The following is a 20934-nucleotide window of genomic DNA, read 5'->3' on the forward strand; positions in this document are numbered from 1 at the left end:
AGAGCTTGGCGGCACTCGAGGTGCCAATAATAATAATAATAATAATAATAATAATAATAATGATAATAATAATAATAATAATAATAATTTCAAAATTTTCCACAAGGGCAGCAACTTTGGGGGAGGGGGACTAGTCAATTACATCGACCTCAGTACACAACTGGTACTTAATTTATTGACCCTGAAAGGATAAAATGCAAAGTCGATCTTGGCAGAATTTGAACTCAGAATGTAACTGCAGATAAAATTCTACCAGCTTGTTGCCTTAAATGATTTCAAATTTTGCCACAAGGGCAGCAGTTTTGTGGGAGGAGATGAGACGATTACATTGACCCCAGTGTTCAACTGGTACTTAATTTATCAACCCTGAAAGGATGAAAGGCAAAGTGGACCTCGGTGGAATTTGAACTCAGAACGTAGCAGCAACAAATGAAATACTGCTAAGCATTTCATCCAGCATGCTAACGATTCTGCCAGCTCACCGCCTTAATAATAATAATAATAATAATAATAATAATAATAATAATAATAATAATAATAATAATAATAATAATAATAATAATAATAATAATAATAATAATAATAATAATAATAATAATATTAATATTAATAATAATAATAATAATAATAATAATAATAATAATAATAATAATAATAATAATAATAATAATAATAATAATAATAATAATAACATATTAATTCATAAATTTCTTTGTAAAATGTAAGGCAGGGAACTGGCAGAGTCGTTAAGCATGCCAGGTGAAATGCTTAGTGATATTTCGTCTGTCGCTACGCTCTGAGTTCAAAATCCACCGAGGTTGACCTTGCCTTTCATCCTTTCAGGTATCAATGAAATAAGTACCAGTTGAGTACTGGGGGCAACTTAATTAGCTAGCCCCGTCCCCCAAATTTCAGGCCTTGTGCCTTTAGTAGAAAGCATTATTATTATTATTATTATTATTATTATTATTATTATTATTATTATTATCATTTAGGCACAGACATAGCTGTGTGGTAAGAAGCTTGCTTCCCAACTACATGGTTCTGGGTTCAGTCTCACTGTTTGGCACTTCGAGTGAGTGCCTTCTACGATAGTCTCAGGCTGACCAAAGCCTTGTGAATGGATTTAGTAGATGGAAACTGAAAGAAGCCTGCTGTATATATGTGTGTGTGTGTGTGTGTGTATATATATATATATATATATATATCTAGGTGTACTTGTCTTTGTGTCTGTGTTTGTTCCCCAATCATAGCTTGACAACTGATGCTGGTTTGTTTACATCCCTGTAACTTAGCATTCAGCAAAAGAGACTGATAGAAAAGTAAGTTTTGGGATCAATTCATTCAGCTACAAATTTTTCAAGTCAGTGCCCCAACATGGCCACAGTCTAATGACTGAAACAAGTAAAAAATAAAGGATATAATGGTATATCCTAGATACAGAATTCTCCAGCTACCTTTATTCTTTTATTTGTTTCAGTCATTTGACTGCGGCCATACTGGAGTGCCACCTTTAGTTGAACAAATATCAACCCCAGGACTTATTCTCTTTAAGCCTAGTAATTATTCAATTGGTTTCTTTTGCAGAATTGCCAAGTTATGGGGACGTAAACACACCAACATCGGTTGTCAAGTGATGGCTAGGGGACAAACATATACATACATATATATATAAGACAGGCTTCTTTCAGTTTCTGTCTACGAAATCCAGAAGACACTTGCCCAAGGTGCCACACAGTGGGACTGAACCCGGAACTCTGTGGCTGGGAAGCAAGCTACTTACCACACATCACACCTGCACCTGTATATTAACCCTATTTCTAATTTTCTTTTTCAAAGATATGTAATAGTTATTTCCTGGATTATCAACTATATAACATCTAAATGATTTGTAGTATATTGTCAACTTAATGTGACAATCCCAATAAGGGAATACACTACTGCTGGGATTGTCACATTAAGTCACATTATTGTCACATTATTGGGATTGTCACATTAAGTTGACAATATACTACAACTTTGTCGCTCCACTACTGCTTAAATCTCTCTGAGAGATTGAGAAATATTATATTTCTAATCTAAATGATTCTCAAATTATTTTTTCCTGAAACGAAGTTTGGTGTGTTAGGGTATGCAATGATACAGAGAATGGCAGTGAGAATTGAAGTGAGAGGCAGAGAAAAATCCAGGGAAAGGTTAGGGAGTGGGCAAAGAGAAGATCTAAGAACTAAAACTAAAGAGAAGAGAATCATGAAAAAGAAGTATAAACTCAGGAAGAAAGGAATGAAATTGATGCAAGAAATGGAGTTAGAAGGTGCCGTATGATGAATGGCGATTATGAAGCTAATTGGAAAAGAATGAGAATTGTTAATCAAGAAAGGAAGCAAAATATGAACAATGATATTTTGCACAAAAGCCAGGATGTGTGGTGTTCAGTTATTCTGTAATTGAAATGTATATATATGTATATATATGTATGTATAAACAGGAATCTGGAAAAATTTTGGGAGTATTATTTATTCACCATTACACGTTTTATTTGCTAATAGGAATCACAAAATTGGAACAGGTAAAAAATTAAAGACCCACTTCAATCATGAATGACTATGGGATGCACCTAGAATGTTCCCCTCCAAGAAACAAGTTGGGGCAAGGTTGTATGTAGAAGACGAGCAGTCACCCCTGCATACCAGTCTCCCCTCTCCATACCACTGATGTTGTCCAAGGGAAAGGCAAAGGGTCTGATACAGCTTGGCACCAGTGACGTCGCAACTCATTTTTACACCTGAGTTAACTGGAGCAACGTGAAATAATGAGTCTTGGTCAAGAACACAACACAGGTGCATAGATCAGTGGTTAGAGCATTGGGCTTACAATCGTGAGGTTGTGAATTCATTTCCTTGATTGAGCTGTGTGTTGTGTTCTTGAACAAGGAACTTTATTTCACATTGCTCCATTTCACTCAGCTGTAGAAATAAGTTGTGATGGAACTGGTGCCAAACTGTATTGACCTTTCCCTTTCACTTGGATAACATCAGTGGCATAGAGAGAGGGGTCTGGTTTGCATGGGTGACTGCTAATCTTCCACAAAACAATCTTACCTAGACTTGTGCCTAGGAGGGGAACTTTCTAGGTGCATTCCCCAGGCCATTTGTGATCGAAGAGGGTCTTTACTTTACTTTCACAGAGTTGTATGTATAGGATAAACATGTAAGAAGTTTCCCATTAGAAATTCTTCTGACAGACAATCAAAGAATACAACATTTGCATTTTGAAGAAGCACTCATATCGTTAGCAATCAGAAGCAAATATGCTTCAAGAACTTTTCCATACTGACATATTATATACATATAATATAGGCACAGGCATGGTTGAGTGGTAGCTCAGTCCCACTGTATGGCACCTTGGGCAAGTGTCTTCTACTATAGGCTTGGGCCAACCAAAGCCTTGTGAGTGGATTTGGTAGAAGAAAACTGAAAGAAGCCTGTCATATATATATATATATATATATATATATATATACATATATGTATGTATGTATGTATGTTAGTATTTATATATATATATATATATATATATATTTATGCACGTGTGCCTTTGCGTCTTTGTTTGTCCCCCCACCATTACTTGACAACCGATGTTGGTGTGTTTATGTCCTCATAACTAAGTGGTTTGGCAAAAGAGACCAATAGAATAAGTGCTAGGCTTACAAAGAATAAGTCCTGGGGGTCAATCTCTTTGACTAAAACCATTTAAGGCAGTGTTCCAGCATGGCTGCAATCAAATGATTGAAACATTTAAAACAATAAAAGAACATACACACACACACACACACACACACACACACACACACAGATTACAGGTGAAGGGTTACTTCCAAATGAAGTACATTCATTTACAAGTGGTATTCAAAAAGCCAAATTCTGACCATATGACCAGGTAAATTCATTAGACCAATATTCCAGTTGTTTTACTCTATAAGACTCAACAAAAGAGAAGTCATCCAGTTAATAATATCACAAAACAGTGAGGAAAATATGGATTATTTGTTACAGGTTACAAGTTATAGAATATACAAAACAACATGGCAACTGAGCAGCTGTGTGACAGTATTGGATCACCACCAACAACAACAACAACAATAGCAATCGTAAAAATTACTTGTGATTAGAGAAAACAGATGCTGATTTGTATTGGCTTTTGCCTTTCTTTCTCTTGGACAACATCAGTGACTTGGAGAGGGGAGGCTGCTATGCATGGATGATTGCGGGTTCAATAAACGACCTTGCCTGGTCTTGTGCCTCAAAGGGTAACTTTCTAGGTGCAATCCCATGGTCATTCGTGACCAAAGGGGGTCTTCACCCTTTCAGAGAAAACAGGAGATGGCATTAAAACAACACAGGAAAGGAAAGAAAAGAAAAATATGAACTTTGTTATAAAGACATAAAATGTCCACCATTGGTGGAAGCAAAGAAATTATGGTTACATCAATGAAATTTAGGGTGTATAATTTCAGTAAATGAGTTAAGGCAATGAGGTGGCAGAATTATTGGTACACTAGGCAAAATGCTGAGCAGTATATTTCATATTTTGTTCATTTTTACATTCTGAGTTCAAATTCCACTGAGGTCAACTTTGCCTTTCATCCTTCTGGGGTCAATAAAATAAGTACCAGTTGAGCCCTGGAGTTGATGTAATTGACTTATCAGATTCTGCCGAAATTGCTGGTCTTGTGCCAAAATTTGAAACGAATAGGATTTCAGTATATGAGCTATATTGGTTCAGCAAGGTGGATGAAGTGCAAAGCAAAGAGACTGGAAAGAAAGATAGATATATCTACTGACGGTGCCAGAGGCAGAAGCTAAACATGGAAGTAAAGAGCAGAAATGGATAGAAGAAGCATGAATGGTATGAAGGGAAAAATCTGGGAGTTTCACAGACAGCAAAGCCAAGAAAACATGTTTTATGAATGTCCATCATAAGGGGTGGATGGACAAAAACAAGGTAAAACTGTGATTGGGGAAAATATAGTCTTTTTCTTTAAGCCTGATACTTATTCACTCAATCTCTTTTGCCAAACCACTAAGTTACAAAGACGTAAGCACACGAAAACTGATTGTCAAATGATGGTGGGAGACAATGACACACACACACACACATGATGGGCTTCTTTCAGTTTCTGTCTGCCAAATCTACTCACATGGCTTTGGTCAGCCTGAGGCTATAGCTGAAGACTCTTGCCCAAGGTGCTATGCAGTGGGAGGAAACAAACTTCTGACCACACCGCCATGCCTGCCCCTATATGTGTCTATATTCTTTTATTCTTTTATTTGCTTCAATCATTTGATAGCAGCCATGCTGGAGCACTATCTTAAAGGGTATTTTAGTCAAAAAATCAATCCCAGGACTTATTCTTTGTCAGCTCAGTACTTATTATATTGGTCTCTTTTGCCAAACCGCTAAGTTATGGGGATGTCAAGCAATGGTGGGAGACACACACACACACACACATATATATGATGGGCTTCTTTCAGGTTTCATCTACCAAATCCATTCATAAAGCTTTGGTCGGCCCAAAGCTATAGTAGAAGACCCCTGCCCAACAGTGGAACTGAATCCGGAACCATGTGGTTGGGAAGCAAGCTTCTTACCACACAACCACACCTGTGCATATATATGTTTATATACATATAAAAATGTGTATGTGTATGTGTAAAAGCACAAAAATATAAAAACACATACATAATACATTTCTTTGTTATATAAGTGCAAAACCATTTATTCAACCATGTAATGTACTTTAATGTTTAGTGTAACACAATCCTGACGTTGAGGTTTTTTTTTATCAATCAAGTTTGAGTACATGTGACATTCTCCTTCACCCTCTCTCTCTCTCTCTCTTTCTCCCTCTCTCTCTCTCCAACATTAACTTCTGGTAGCAGGCAACTCCTTTGGGATTCTTTTCTTCTGGAATGTCTGCCTCTCTGAATGGCTGCATAATTAGCCATACAGATAAACTATCATACAGACAGGAAGAGAGACAGACAGGTATATATGTATGGAAGAATTAAAGAGAGATAGAGACAAATAGCTTGAAAGATAGATAGGTGGATAGATGATAGAGAGATACATAGATACAAACTTACGTACACACATATATGTACACACACACACACACTTACATACATACATGTATACATGCTATTTGCTTTGCTAGAAGTTAATATATAAAATGTACACAGCCTGTTTAGTTTAAAATCTCCAAGAATATTATGAAGACAATAACATCATCAGAGCAGAACAAACAGCTGTGAAGGGAGTTTGGGGATGTGCCGAGTAATTACTGACCAACAAAACTGTAATGTCAGAGGTGCAATGGAATAAGAGGGGCCTAGTTTCAACATGACTGACCTATAAGAAAACTCTTGACTCTGTCCCCTATACATGGGTACCAGAAGCCCTTCAACTTGCTAACATTCCAGAGGGCATAATCAAATCCAAAGCTGACCTAACTTCAACCTGGGCCACCATCTTGAAATTAAATACAAGGAGTGATTGTATTATCACTGATAAAATACAGTATCACAGAGGTGTATTTTAAGGAGACAGTCCCCCTGCAATGCTGTTGATACTTTCAGTAAACCCTTTGTTAACCATGTTGAGGAAGTCTGAAGGGTGTATCTCATTGGATCACAGGGAGACAGAAGTACCAAGATTACACATTGCTTCTTTGTAGATGACTTGAAGCTGTAAAAGTGCATTCTAAAAAAGTATTCAACTATTTTTTCCCCACCAAAACTAGTGGCACATAGGTAAAATCCTTTGAGTGAGAGGTGACGCCACCCTTCCTGTGCATTCATGAAAATTTTCGTGCAGGTGGGTTGTGTCAGTTTCTGGTTGTTATGCCTAGAGTACAGATATGTAGTGTGCATGCATCAGATTTTCATTTTCAATGAATGCATCGAGCAGAGACATTGCATCAAGTTTTGCCAAAAGCTTGGTGATACTCAAGCTCAAACCATCCAGAAGATTCAGCAGGGCAAAACTCAGACCAAGGAGTGGTACAACTGCTTCAAACATGGCTGCACCTCAGTGGAGAGTGAGGCAAGCTCAAGCAGGCCATCCACAAGCCGAAATAAGAAGATTCAGTGTATAATCATGGAAGACTGTCATATAACAATCCAGGAAATTGCTCACAAAATGGGAATAAGTACTGGATCAGTGCATTTTATTTTAACAGAAGATTTGTGCATGCAGTGAGTTTTGGTGAAATTCATCCCCAAGATGTTGGCAGAGCAGCAAAACCAACTCAGAATGGAAACCACTCAGGACATGTTGGATTGTACAAATTACAATCCAGATTTCATGAAGACCTTCATCACTGGTGAAGAGATGTGGGTTTATGGTCTTTGCTCAATGTGTTCAGTGATGATGCATGAAAATAAAAACCAAGTAAGCACACGCCTGATATCTGTACTCTAGATGTAACAGCCAGGATCTGACATGGCCTACTGGGGCAAACATTTTCACACATACACAGGAAGGATGGCATCACTTCCCACTCAAAAGAGTTTGCCCATGCAGCATTAGTTTTGGCAGGAACAAATAAAGTCAGATATTTTTTGAGCATGCCTTGATGCCAGGAATATGCATAAGATGAAAAAGACCAGTGACCTGGTTACAACATTCTCAAAGAATACAGGATGGGAGTTTGGACAAGATAAACATTTCTGGATGACTGTGAAACACGAGAAAACTGTAAACCAGACTAACAACATCTTCCTTCATGACTTGACTGTTTCTCCAATATCCAAAAAAGCATGCTACAGGTATCGAGATGAAAACATAACTTGTAATGGCACCTGTAACAAGGAGTACATCACTAAGGAATATAACAGCCAGATAAGAAAGAAATTGTACTGCAGAGTTCTCTACATAACAGTGGCCCACAATGTGTTTGCAGTATCAGCACTCATACCAATATTTGGGTTACTTGTTTGGACACTTGATGAGATCTGAGCCATTGATAGGGAAACCTGAAAGGTACTGATGAACACAAAAAATTTTCACATCAGCAGTGATGCCTCTACAAAACTTCAAGAAGTTGTACATTGTTTTGTTATTCGCATGCACTCACACACACACGCGCGCATGCACATGTACACACACAAACACACACACACACACACACACAATCATCATCATTTTAAAGTCTACTTTTCAGTGTTTTGCATGGGTCAGATAAGAATATGTTGATCAGAAGAGAGAGAGAGAGGGGGGGGGAGGGAGAGAGAGATGGATAGATAGATGTGTACCAAACACACACACACGTCTCTTAGTCTCTCTGTCTTTCCCTCTTTCTCTCTCTCTCTCTCTCTCTCCGTATATATTCTTTTACTTGTTTCAGTCATTTGACTGTGGCCATGCTGGAGCACTGCCTTTAGATGAGCAAATCGACCCCAGGACTTATTCTTTGTAAGCCTAGTACTTATTCTATCGGTACTCTTTTGCCAAACCACTAAGTTACGGGGACGTAAACATACCAGCATCAGTTGTCAAGCGATGTTGTGGGGACAAACACACACACACACACACGATGGGCTTCTTTCAGTTTCCGTCTACCAAATCAACTCACAAGGCTTTGGTTGGCCTGAGGTTATAGTAGAAGACACATGCCCAAGGTGCCATGCAGTGGGATTGAAACCGGAACCATGTGGTTGGTAACAAGCTACTTACCACACAGCCACTCCTATTTAGCATTGTTATTTGACGTTATTGAAAAGCTGGTCACTTTGTACGGAGAACAGTGGCCTTTGACCTCCTAAGGCAATAAAAACTAGAGACAAAATTCTTTCTGTACCAAAAACAAGGTGTGCACGTGCGCGCACACATACACACACACACACAGAAGTTTGTGTGTGTGTGTGTATCTATCTATGTACAGAGGGGTAGCAAAAAGATATACTGTTAGTTTTTTTATGTGTTGTATTTTAGAATCATCACAGCAGACTCTGTTGTTATGATTCTAAAACACAACAAGCTGTAAGGGACTATGTTTGATTTTTAGCAGATAATAAAGGTGCATAGATTATGAATTTTGACTGAAGAGATGGGGCCACAAAACAAAAAGTTGCAGGGGCCTCTAAAAGTCATGTAACGGCCCTGCATATGGGTAATGAAAGATTTCCAGACAAAGGACTTAAGATAAAATAAGAACAGAAATAAATGAGTGAAGAACAACTAAATAGTATGCGTGTTTATTTGAGAAATAAGGGAAATAACCACCTCAGAATATAACAATATCTGTTTCAACATGGTTTCACATTAGGAATAAGAAATCTTGCAACACAAATTCATCAATGTGTGTGTGTATATATATATATATATATATATATATATATATATATATATATATATATATGGCTTCCGTGCTAGTGGCCCGTAAATAGCACCATTTGAGTGTAATCGTTACCAGCGTTGCCTTCTAGCACTTGTGCTGGTGGCACGTTAGAAAATCATTCGAGCGAGGTCATTGCCAGTGCTGCTGGACTGGCTCCCGTGCAGGTGGCACGTAAAAAACACCTTTTTGAGTGTGGTCGTTGCCAGTACTGTGTGGCTGGCCCTCATACCGGTGGCACGTAAAAGCACCCACTACACTCTCAGAGTGGTTGGCATTAGGAAGGGCATCCAGCTGTAGAAACTCTGCCAGATCAGATCGGAGCCTGGTGCAGCCTTCTGGCTTGCCAGTCCTCAGTCAAATCTTCCAACCCATGCTAGCATGGAAAGCGGACGTTAAACAATGATGATGATGATGATATATATATATATATATACACACACACACACACACACTAAATGTGACTTGGGTGCTAGGAAACACCTACATTGCTAGAAATAAGAGCTAAAGCACTCTAATGCTGTAGTTAACACACATGAATGAAAATATACACAAACAGGGACTGCTGTTTATATCAATTTTATATACACACACACACACACACATGTTCAATCCCAACTTCCCAGCCTCTCTCTCTCTTTCCCCTTTCTCACCACTCCCTGTAACCAACCAACAAAACAATCCTCCCCTCCTCTCTCTCTCTCCAAGTAATATTGTCAAATATGAATAAATTCTTGGGAAATCCTCAAAACTTTGTTCCCACACACACCATCACCAACCAATTAAAGAAAAGCATATTACGCATGAATGAGGGTCTATAAGGATGAGGAAGAGAGAAAGAGAGTGAAGAGGGGGGACAGACAGAGAGAAAGAGTGAGAGAGAGAGAGTGTGTGTGTGTGAGAGAGACATATGTTGTATGAGAGGAAACTGAAACCTTGCTGAACAAAGGAAACGAGGTTTCAAACACGAACAGCTTAATCATAGTGGGAATTTACGCGTGTATCCACTGAATGACACACCGGAGAAGGAAGAAGAGGAAGAGAAATAAGAAAAAGAGCAGGAGGAGGAAAGAGGAGAAAGAAGAAGATAAAAAGGGAGCACAAATCAAGGTTAACATAATATAATGATTTCCCCAAAAACCACTTAGAGTGCAATTGGTCACGAAGGTCTTTCTATAATTACAAATTTTTTTGTAATTATAATCTGGCACACGATTGTATAAATACATCTGTGGGTGTGTGGTAAGAAGTTTGCTTCCCAACCACATGGTCAGAGGTTCAGTCTCACAGCATGGTAACTTGGGCGGTAATTTTTCAGATTAACACCCGCACGATTACCTAACCCTAACCCTAAAATCCTAACCCTAACCCTGACCCTAACACTAACCCTAATCCTAACCCTAACCCCTAACCCTAATCCTAACCTAACCCCCTAGTGAAAATCATGCGAGTGTTAATCTGAAAAATTACCACTTGGGCAAGTGTTTTCATCATCGTTTAACGTCCGCTTTCCATGCTAGCATGGGTTGGACGATTTGACTGAGGACTGGTGCAACCGGATGGCTACACCAGGCTCCAATCTAATTTGGCAGAGTTTCTACAGCTGGATGCCCTTCCTAACGCCAACCACTCAGAGAGTGTAGTGGGTGCTTTTACGTGTCACCCGCACGAAAACGGCCACGCTCGAAATGGTGTCTTTTATGTGCCACCCGCACAAGAGCCAGTCCAGGGGCACTGGCAACGATCTCGCTCGAAAATCCTACAAGGCCAGTCAAGCGGTACTGGCAACGGTCACGCTCAGGATGGTATGTCTTATGTGCCACCCGCACAAGAGCCAGTCCAGGGGCACTGGCAATGATCTTACTTGGCTTGCCGGGTCTTCTCATGCACAGCACATTTCCAAAGGTCTCGGTCAGTAGTCATCGCCTCGGTGAGGCCCAATGTTCGAAGGTCTTGCCTCACCACTTCAGCCCAGGTCTTCCTGGGCCTACCTCTTCCACGGGTTCCCTCAACTGTTAGGGAGTGGCACTTTTTCACGCAGCTATCCTCATTCATTCTCACCACATGTCCAAACCAGCGCAATCGTCTCTCTTGCACACCACTACTGACGCTTCTTATGTTCAGCTTTTCTCTCAAGATACTTACACTCTGACGGGTATGCACATTTACATTACACATCCAGCGGAGCATACTGGCTTCATTCCTTGCGAGCTTACGCATGTCCTCAGCAGTCACAGCCCATGTTTCACTGCCATGTAGCATGGCTGTTCGTACACATGCGTCATACAGTCTGCCTTTTACCCTGAGTGAGAGTCCCTTTGTCGCCAGCAGAGGTAAGAACTCTCTAAACTTGGTCCAGGCTATTCTTATTCTAGCAGTTACACTTTCAGCGCACCCACCCCCACTACTAACTTGATCACCCAGATAGCAGAAGCTATCAACTACCTCTAGTTTTTCTCCCTGGAATGAGATAGAAGTTGTTTCCTGTTTGTTTACAGTGTTTATTGCACCTGAACATCTGCCACATACAAAAACTAACTTTGTAGTTAATCTGCCTTTGATATTGCTGCACCTCTTATGTGTCCATAGCTTGCACCGGGTACATCTTATAGAGTTACTACCTACTCCTTTACTGCATACTGAGCAGGGCCATCTACCTGAAGGGGTTTGTGTTTTATCTACCTTCCTACTTATTAGGACTTTGGTTTTGGCTAGGTTGACTCTAAGGCCCTTCAATTCTAGACCTTGCTTCCACACCTGAAACTTCTCCTCTAGTTCTGATAGTGACTCCGCAATTAGGGCAAGGTCATCAGCATAGAGGAGCTCCCAGGGGCAACCTGTCTTGAACTCCTCTGTGATTGCCTGGAGGACTATGATAAATAAGAGGGGGCTGAGGACGGAACCTTGGTGGACCCCTACCTCTACCCGGAATCCATTACTGTACTCATTTCCAACCTTCACCTTACTGACAGCATCTCTGTACATGGCTCGCACAGCTCTCACTAACCATTCTTCTATCCCAAGTTTCCTCATTGACCACCAGATAAGGGATCGGGGGACCCTGTCAAAGGCTTTCTCCATGTCAATGAAGGCCAGGTACAGGGGTTTATCCTTGGCTAGATATTTCTCCTGCAGCTGTCTCACTAGAAATATGGCATCAGTGGTGCTTTTACCTGGCACAAACCCAAACTGCATCTCATCTAAATTGATTCGCTCCCTAATTAGTTGGACTATGACCCTCTCCATAACTTTCATAACCTGATCTAACAGCTTGATGCCTCTGTAATTATTTGTATCTAAAGCGTCACCTTTACCTTTGTAGCAGTTTACTATGGTGCTGCTACACCAGTCATTGGGTATGACTCCTTCGTGTATCACCTGGTTCGTAATACGGGTGACTAGGCTGTAGCCAACACTGCCAGATATTTTGAGCATTTCTGCAGTGATTCCTGATGGACCGGGGGCTTTCCCTGTCTTCAATAGATGAAAACTGAAAGAGGCCTGTGGTGTCACCACCACTACCACCACCACCCTATACAAACTAGCGCATGCACTCAGATTCGCCTATCCAGAAGATGCTTAGATAAGAAGTTTTGTCTTTTCAGCCTCGTTCACCTACCCTTCTATTTCTGTGCAGATCATAAACCCCTTATTAGTTCTTTTCATTACCATGTCATCATGTAAATATAGTTTCAATGGTTTCGTCTTCCTCGTTGTTGCCTTAAGATAACCTTAGTTCATGCATTTCCTTAACCACAAAATATTCATTCATTCATTCATTTATCAAAGTTTATCACACAGTCACTTATTTCTCTAATTCTGTCTTACATCAGCTGACTGAAAACTCTCAGATTTTTCAATTCTATTTTACTATTATCAACATTTGCTGTCTCGTTAAATTATGCTACAGAAATCCCAAAAGAATATTTTCCTTCCTCATGTTCTGACCACTACCCCCTCTCTCTCTCAGCCTCACTCTGTCTGTCTGTCTCTCTCTTTCGATTACCACTTGCTTTGCCAAGACTTCCTCCACCACCACCACCACCCTATATAAACTAGCGCACACACTTGGATTTCCCTACTCGACTTTTAATACCTCTGCCGAAAGAATACGGATCCAGAAGATGCTCTTGTCTAAATTTGCTAGTTCATGGTACACCCGCCCTCCCACCCCCTCCACCTGTACCGGAAGTTCCTATCCTCTGTCATCCTTTGGTTGTCTCCCATGAATACTTCTAAAGGCTTTACACCATCCCCACCCCTACTTAGGGTTTATCTCTTATGTAAAGTACTGATCATATAGTGCAAAAATATGATAGTGTAGTGTATGCAGGTTGAATTGAAGGCTATTGTCTGTTTGTTTATGAATTCTGCCAAATGCGAGCTTTCTTTCCAGGTACATGACACTGCTGTTCCCCGCCCCAGGGTCTCACAGGCCCATACCTCCCACACCCTTAGGGTTGGCACTCTCAACGTCGGCACACTGAAAGGTAGGTCTGGTGAGATTGTTGAGATGCTTGAATGGAGATGTGTCGATATTTGCTGCCTCCAAGAAGTAAGGTGGAGAGGAGGTTCCGCTAGGTTCCTCACAGGCAAAGAACACAGGTACAAGATTTTCTGGGCAGGGAACACTGATGGGGTTGGGGGTATGGGTATACTTCTAGCAGAGAAATGGGTTGATAAGGTAATCGAGGTAGTCAGAGTATGTGACAGAGTACTTAAGATTAGATTAGTGCTTCATTATGGGTTAGCAACCATCATCTTGACCTACGCCCCTCAGCAGGGGCTACCTGATGGACAGAAAGACCGATTTTATGACACCCTCTTGCAGACTACCTCGTTGATGAATGACAGGGACCTTCTCTTTGTGGCTGGTGACTTCAATGGACATGTTGGACAACATTCAGGAGGCTTCTATGGCGTACATGGAGGCTATGGTTTTGGTTCCCGCAATGAGGAGAGAACCAGACGGCTGGAGTTCTGCGATGCAAATGATCTTATGGTTTGCAATACAAACTTCAGGAAACCTGCCAGTCACCTACCATTCTGGCAGGCACACAAGCCAAATTGACTACATCCTCGCCAGGAAAAGGGAAAGATGGCAAACATTTCCAGGCGAAGATGCCAAAACATTCACAGGTGAAGAATGTACCCCACAACATAGACAAGTAGTTAGTGACTTCAGGATCAGGACTAAAGGGATGCCCAGAAGACGACCAGCATGGAGGAGAAGGATCTGGAAGCTCAAAGATCCTGCGAATGGACAGATTTAGAGACATATTACTCTGTCCTTAGCTCTCTCCTATTCATTATAGTCCTCAGCCCCCGCCTATTCATCATAGTCCTCCAGGCGATAACAGAGGAATTCAAGACAGGATGCCCCTGGGAACTCCTCTATGCTGACACACTTTACTTCTGAAAAACCTTCAAGGCATTTCACACATTGCAATCCTGCAGGAAGATCTTCAATATCATGGATTGAGAATGCACTCACTCGCTCACCTGCACTTGTGTGCATGCCCTCACGTGCATGCACACACTAACTCATTTTCTGTACTGACCAGTCACTGAGTGCACATTCTGGCATGCAAAGTGACACCGCTATTCAGATTTACTTGAATAAATATCTATCCTGTATACACTTCAGTGATCCTCTCACCTGATATGCAAAATGTTTCCTTGGCCATGCAGTTTTTTCTCTTCCTCGATCATTTGTTTCCTTTTCTCGAAACTTCTCTGGAGGGGGAGTGATGTAGTGAACTTCATGCAGGTAAAGAGTGGATTTGATCCTTGATCCTCGATTGCTAAATTTCACTTAACAGTTCAACAACACTTTTCTCACAGTAAAACAATAGTTTTTCTGTAAGTGACAGCAGTTACATTTGCCAGATGCCATTGTTAAGCAGAATAATGGCTTCACCCCTTAACCCTTCTAACCTCTTCTAGGCCACCAAAAGCTAGAATAGAGATAACAGACCACCAACAAAATCTATCGTTCTCAACAATATGTCTATCCTCCTGGCTAGTTTTGAATAGTTATAAAAACAAGAACTCCGTAAGCCAAAGTCAGTTAGTGAGAGTGACTGACAGAGAGGGAGCTGACCGGCTCAAGCGAAATGCTGTCTCAACTGAGGTAATTTCACAGTGACAACTATGGAATTAACCAACATAGAAGCTGTCTCGTCCCACACTCTCTCACTTTCGTTAGCTCAATTTCTTTTCTCTGCAACACTACCATACCTCTCTCTATATACTACTATGAGATCGTGTACCCACATATACAGACCAAAGTTAACTCTTTTTACCTTGCATGCTTTACGAACTCTGTTATACTATTACACTAGCCTACCCATTGTGGTATGGTATATATTAAAGTAATGGTAAATAAATATTTCTTTACAACCTTGATCACTGTTCTTCCATCTTGTATACTAGCAACTAACACCTTAACAACACTAACCATTACATATATATATATATATATATATATATATATATATATATATATATATATATATATATATTGGAGAATTCACGAAAAAACAACAGACAAAGACAGGTGGTGTAAACAACAAATGGATGCATTAGTATAACACTCGGGAATAGAGAAAGTCTTTAACGATTCAAAGCCTACGCTCTTCAACAGAAAGGAACACAGAAAGAAACAAGGAGAGAAAAAATATATATATGTGCAGTGGATACAATGGGCATCTTTCAGTTTCCATCTACCAAATCCACTCACAAAGCTTAAGCTTCGGTCGGCCTGAGGCTATAGTTGAAGACACTTGTTCAAGTAGCCACACAGTGGGACTGAACTCAGGACCATGTGTTTGGGAAGCAAGCTTCTTACCACACAGCCACACTTGTGCCTATATATATGACAAAGGACCAAGATATCTAGTGCCTTGCTGTACTAATGAAGGCCCATCTTCCACAGCTGAAGTGTTAGTGCCACTCCTCCTGCTGAAGACGATTGGTTTAAGAGGTCCCTGTGTCAGTGCCATGTAGAAAGCACCCAGCACACTCTGTAAAGGGGTTGGCATTAGAAAGGGTATCCAGCCATAGAAACCAAGCCAAATCAGACTGGAATCTGGTGCAGCTCTGATCCAACCCATACCAAAATGGCAAATTCAAACCAGGTCCAAATACTCTGCTTGTTTTATGATAAAACTGACCAGATCCAACCTCTTACACCTACCTTACAATGCCATTCTAAAAATAATCATATCATTGAAATCCTGAATCTATGAGATAATGCATGATTAATTCAAAATAACTTGACTAAATAAGCATTACAGTTGACAGATAATCTGAATGCTAAAAGCTTAAAGGACGATAGTATATCTATAAATGAGACAGAGCCATTGACAGTACATATATGTATGTGTGTGTTTGTCTCTTAATGTTTCTCAGTGTTGAGAGAGAGAGAGAGAGAGAGAGAGAGAGAGAGAGAGAGAAAGAGAAAGAGAGAGAGAGAGAGAAAGAAAGACAGAGAGAGAGAGAGAGAGAAAGAAAGAGAGAGAGAGAGAGAGAGAAAGAGAGAGAATAGGTACTTAAAATTAAAAAATTTGAATCTATTTCATTAACACTTTTACACAGTGCTCCAGCTCACCCACAGACTGACTGAAGCAAATAAAAAAAGATAAAAGCTCTGTGTGTGTGTGAGAAAGAGAAAGAAATACACACACACACACAGCCATACAAATTTTCCAACTGGCTTCTGGACACAATATCTAGCTACCCAACTTCCTTTTGTAGAGTTGGTTTTCTCCAAAGCTATAACAAAAGTAATATGATCTACACACATTATTCAGTAACATGATTCGAGCTGGAATCAAACGGCTGTAAAACAAACTAGTTAACAACACCACAAGGTATGTGTCCTATATTTTAAAACAATAAACAAAAGCTATAGAAGTTTATTATAATTCAACCTCACAGTTTATTAATATAGCTTCAGTGTGTAAATATACTAGACTGAGCCCCCCCCCCCACCTGCCACCTCTCTAGCTAAACCTTCCATTCACACAAAACAACAACAACAACATCAAATGCAATTCAAGTCACCATACAGGTTTTATATCATTTACTCATCTGTGTCAAGGTTCTTTGTTCTACATATATTTTGAAACAATGGGTATCACTCCCTCTCTATACACTCTATATATGTGTGTGTACATATATATATATATAGTGAAGGCGCATGGTTCAGTAGTCAGAGCATTGTGCTTACAAATGTGAAGGCTGCATTGTGTTCTTGAGCAAGACACTTTATTTCATGTTGCTGCAGTTCACTCAACTGTAGAAATGAGCTTTGGTGTCACTGGTAACAAGCTGTATTGGGCTTTACCTTTCCCATGGATGACATCCGCAGCATGGAGAGGGGAGGCTGGTATGCACAGGAGACTGCTGGTCTTCTATAAACATCTTCAGAGGGGAAATTTCCAGGTGCAATCCCATGATCATTATATATAAAGGGAGTCTTTACCCTTTATATATGTATAAATGTGTGTGTGTGTGTGATTATATATATATATATATATACCCACCTATGCATCATTCTTAATGTACATATACTGTTCAAGGCCAGTTACTGAAGCATTTGTCCTGAGATAACATCTCCCATAGATGTTCTGTGTTAAAAACACAATATTAGCAGGCGATGAGTGTTCATCCCAGTAGCAATCATTGTGAATGACAGATGCATTCCAGCCTTTACAATGGCATGTACTAACAGCCAGCTCTGACAAGAATTCTTTGCCTTTCATACAAGAAACAGTAAATAAAACATTCACTGATGTTGCAAATTGCTGCTGGGCTGAATAAAAATCCAATCAACACAATTACGCAGAAGCAGTTGTATACTGTCAACTTAATTTGACAGTCCCAATAAGGGAAACATACTGCTATTTAGCCCTAGGAAGCTGGACCGCTTCCTGTTGGCCTTGACACATTTCCTGTGTCCTTATATTTGCGAGGGGTAGACAAGCACCCCCACCCAGCCTAGTGTGCATTCAAGGACATGTTTCTGAGTCATTGTTCATCATCAGCCTGAAGTAGCATGACCAGCTCGCTGAAGATGCTTTTCAAACCCCCAAATTACGCAGCATTTGGTTAAATTAGCCATCTATATATCATATTTAGTGTCTAATACATAGCTGATAGGTTGTGTATTGTATTGTATTACTGCAGTAGCTGTCTTTCAGGGAAAGAGGGAGAGTCAAAAAATAGTGTATCTAAGACAACAACCAACTATAACAGAAACTTTCTTAAGAGATGATGAAGACAAAAAAAAAACCATCTGTGGTTAATTGATCAGCTAGAAATAACAGTTAAAAAGAAAATGAAAATATCAGTCAAAATGACAGAACACAAATCATTTGTGAAAGATATGTAGGCATAAATATTGATATTGAAAGGTTAGGGGAAACAAGAAATAAGGTCATATATTACCTGAAAGAGGAAGGCAGATTAGGTTGAAATAAATGAAAAGACTTAATTTAGGAGAAGGAAGAAGAAATTTCATTATAACTTGACATTGTTTCTGCTTAAACATAAGAGAGAATGTGTGTGTGTGGGTGAGTGTATTTTGATATATCTCTATGTATACACTGGCGTACAGGCACATGGTTCAGTAGTTAGGGCATTCAGCTCATGATCATGAGGTTGTGAGTTCAATTTGTGGCAATGTGTTGTGTCCTTGAGCAAGACACTTTATTTCACATTGCTCCGGTCCTCTCAGCTGGTAAAAATGAGTTGTACCTGTAATTCAAAATGCCAGCCTTGTGACACTGTGTCATGTTAAATCTCCCTGAGAACTATGTCAAGGGAACATGTGTCTGTGGAATACTCAACCATATACACATGAATTTCATGAGCAGGCTGTTCGATTGATTGGATCAACTGAAACCCTTGTTGTAACCGATGGAGTACCAGTTACACTGAGTGAATGAACAAATCTAGGTGTAGATGGGTGCAGAGAAGTAAGCAACCACTTATAAAAACATTCCCTGAGACAGGAGAGTCCTTTTGAGATGGAGAATAAAGATCTCTAATTGCTTAAATAGACAACCTAATGGCATAATTCTGGGTTCAGTCCCACTACTATAGCCTAGGGTCGACCATGTTCAGATAGTGAACATTTTTATGTAATCTGTGTGCATCTTTGTTTCCCCCACTGCTTCACAACTGATGTTGGTGTGTTTATGTCCCTGTAGCTAAAGGAGTTTTGCGAAAAAAAACTGGTAGGAAAAGGATCAGGCTTTACAAAAATTATACGGGTCAATTCATTCGACTAAACTTCTACAAGGTGGTGCCCCAGCATCGCTGCAGTCTAATGAATGAAACAAGTAAAAGATAAAAGGTGGAGGCATAGTTGTACAATAAGAAGTTTGCTTCCCAACAAAATGGTTCTGGGTTCAGTCCTACTGTGTGGCACCCTGGGCAAGCATCTTCTGCTATAGCCTCAGGCCGACCAAATCCTTGTGAGTAGATTTTGGTAGACAGAAACTGAAAGAAATTAAGGCGGCGAGCTGGCAGAATCGTTAGCACGCTGGGCGAAATACTTAGCGGTATTTATTCTGGCATTACGTTCTGAGTTCAAATTCCGCTGAGGTCAACTTTGCCTTTCATCCTTTCGGGGTCGATAAATTAAGTACCAGTTACGCACTGGGGTCGATGTAATCGACTTAATCCCTTTGTCTGTCCTTGCTTGTCCCCTCTATGTTTAGCCCCTTGTGGGCAATAACGAAATAAGAAACTGAAAGAAATTAATTGTGTATTTATATATATATATGTATATATATATATATATATATCTGTATGTGAATAAATACTTTAAAAAAAAAAAGTGCTAAAAAAATGTTTGTTTGACTAAAATTCTTCAAGGCAGTGCCCCAACATGGCCGCAGTCTAATAACCGAGACAAGTAAAAGATAAATGAATAATGTCTAAGATTAAATCAAACAAGAGTGAAGTTAAGTTTGAATGACAGAACGAAGGACAGTGACGAAAGAGTAACTTCCATGAGGATAAGAGAGATTGTCACTCTTATGATATTCTTGCCATTGAACAATGATTGGCAGTGCTAATCAGTGGCTCATCATAAATGAATTATGGGATAGCAACACTACGCAGTGACATGTATAAATACGAGGTTATTACCAATTCAAATATGTTTGAATAGTTTAGGGTGTAAAAATGTAGGACAGACTGCCATTGAGTAGTTTTTCATAATAGTTTTATTATAATATTATTATTATTATTAACATAATAATTTGATGCCAATATACTGCATATTTGATCATATACTGTCATTCTAATACACAGTTTTATGTGACAGTCGGTGGCGAATACTATATCTTGTTTATAATGTTTTTGATTGTAAGTTATAACAAATATTATTCTTTATTAAGTAAGAAGCTATGATGATAATCTCGTCACTTATAACTTAATTATAAGTATTCATCACTAAGCATAACTCTTAATTCAGGCTGCGTAAATGTTATAATGAATTATACACATCAAGACGCTGAACG

At 39.7% G+C, this 20934-nt stretch overlaps 1 protein-coding gene and 1 long non-coding RNA gene across 2 annotated transcripts in view; one reads left to right on the forward strand and one right to left on the reverse strand.

The window, feature by feature from the left end:
- The window catches only part of LOC149130344 (uncharacterized), a 74101-nt gene that overhangs the window by 15606 nt on the left and 37561 nt on the right, over positions 1–20934 (forward strand). The window lies entirely within an intron of this gene.
- LOC106868304 (translation machinery-associated protein 16) overlaps positions 1–20934 on the reverse strand; it is a 59725-nt gene that overhangs the window by 970 nt on the left and 37821 nt on the right. The window lies entirely within an intron of this gene.

The sequence above is a fragment of the Octopus bimaculoides genome, chromosome 29 (assembly GCF_046866305.1).
Source record: "Octopus bimaculoides isolate indiv1 chromosome 29, ASM4686630v1, whole genome shotgun sequence".
NCBI classification, from domain to species: Eukaryota; Metazoa; Mollusca; class Cephalopoda; order Octopoda; family Octopodidae; genus Octopus; species Octopus bimaculoides.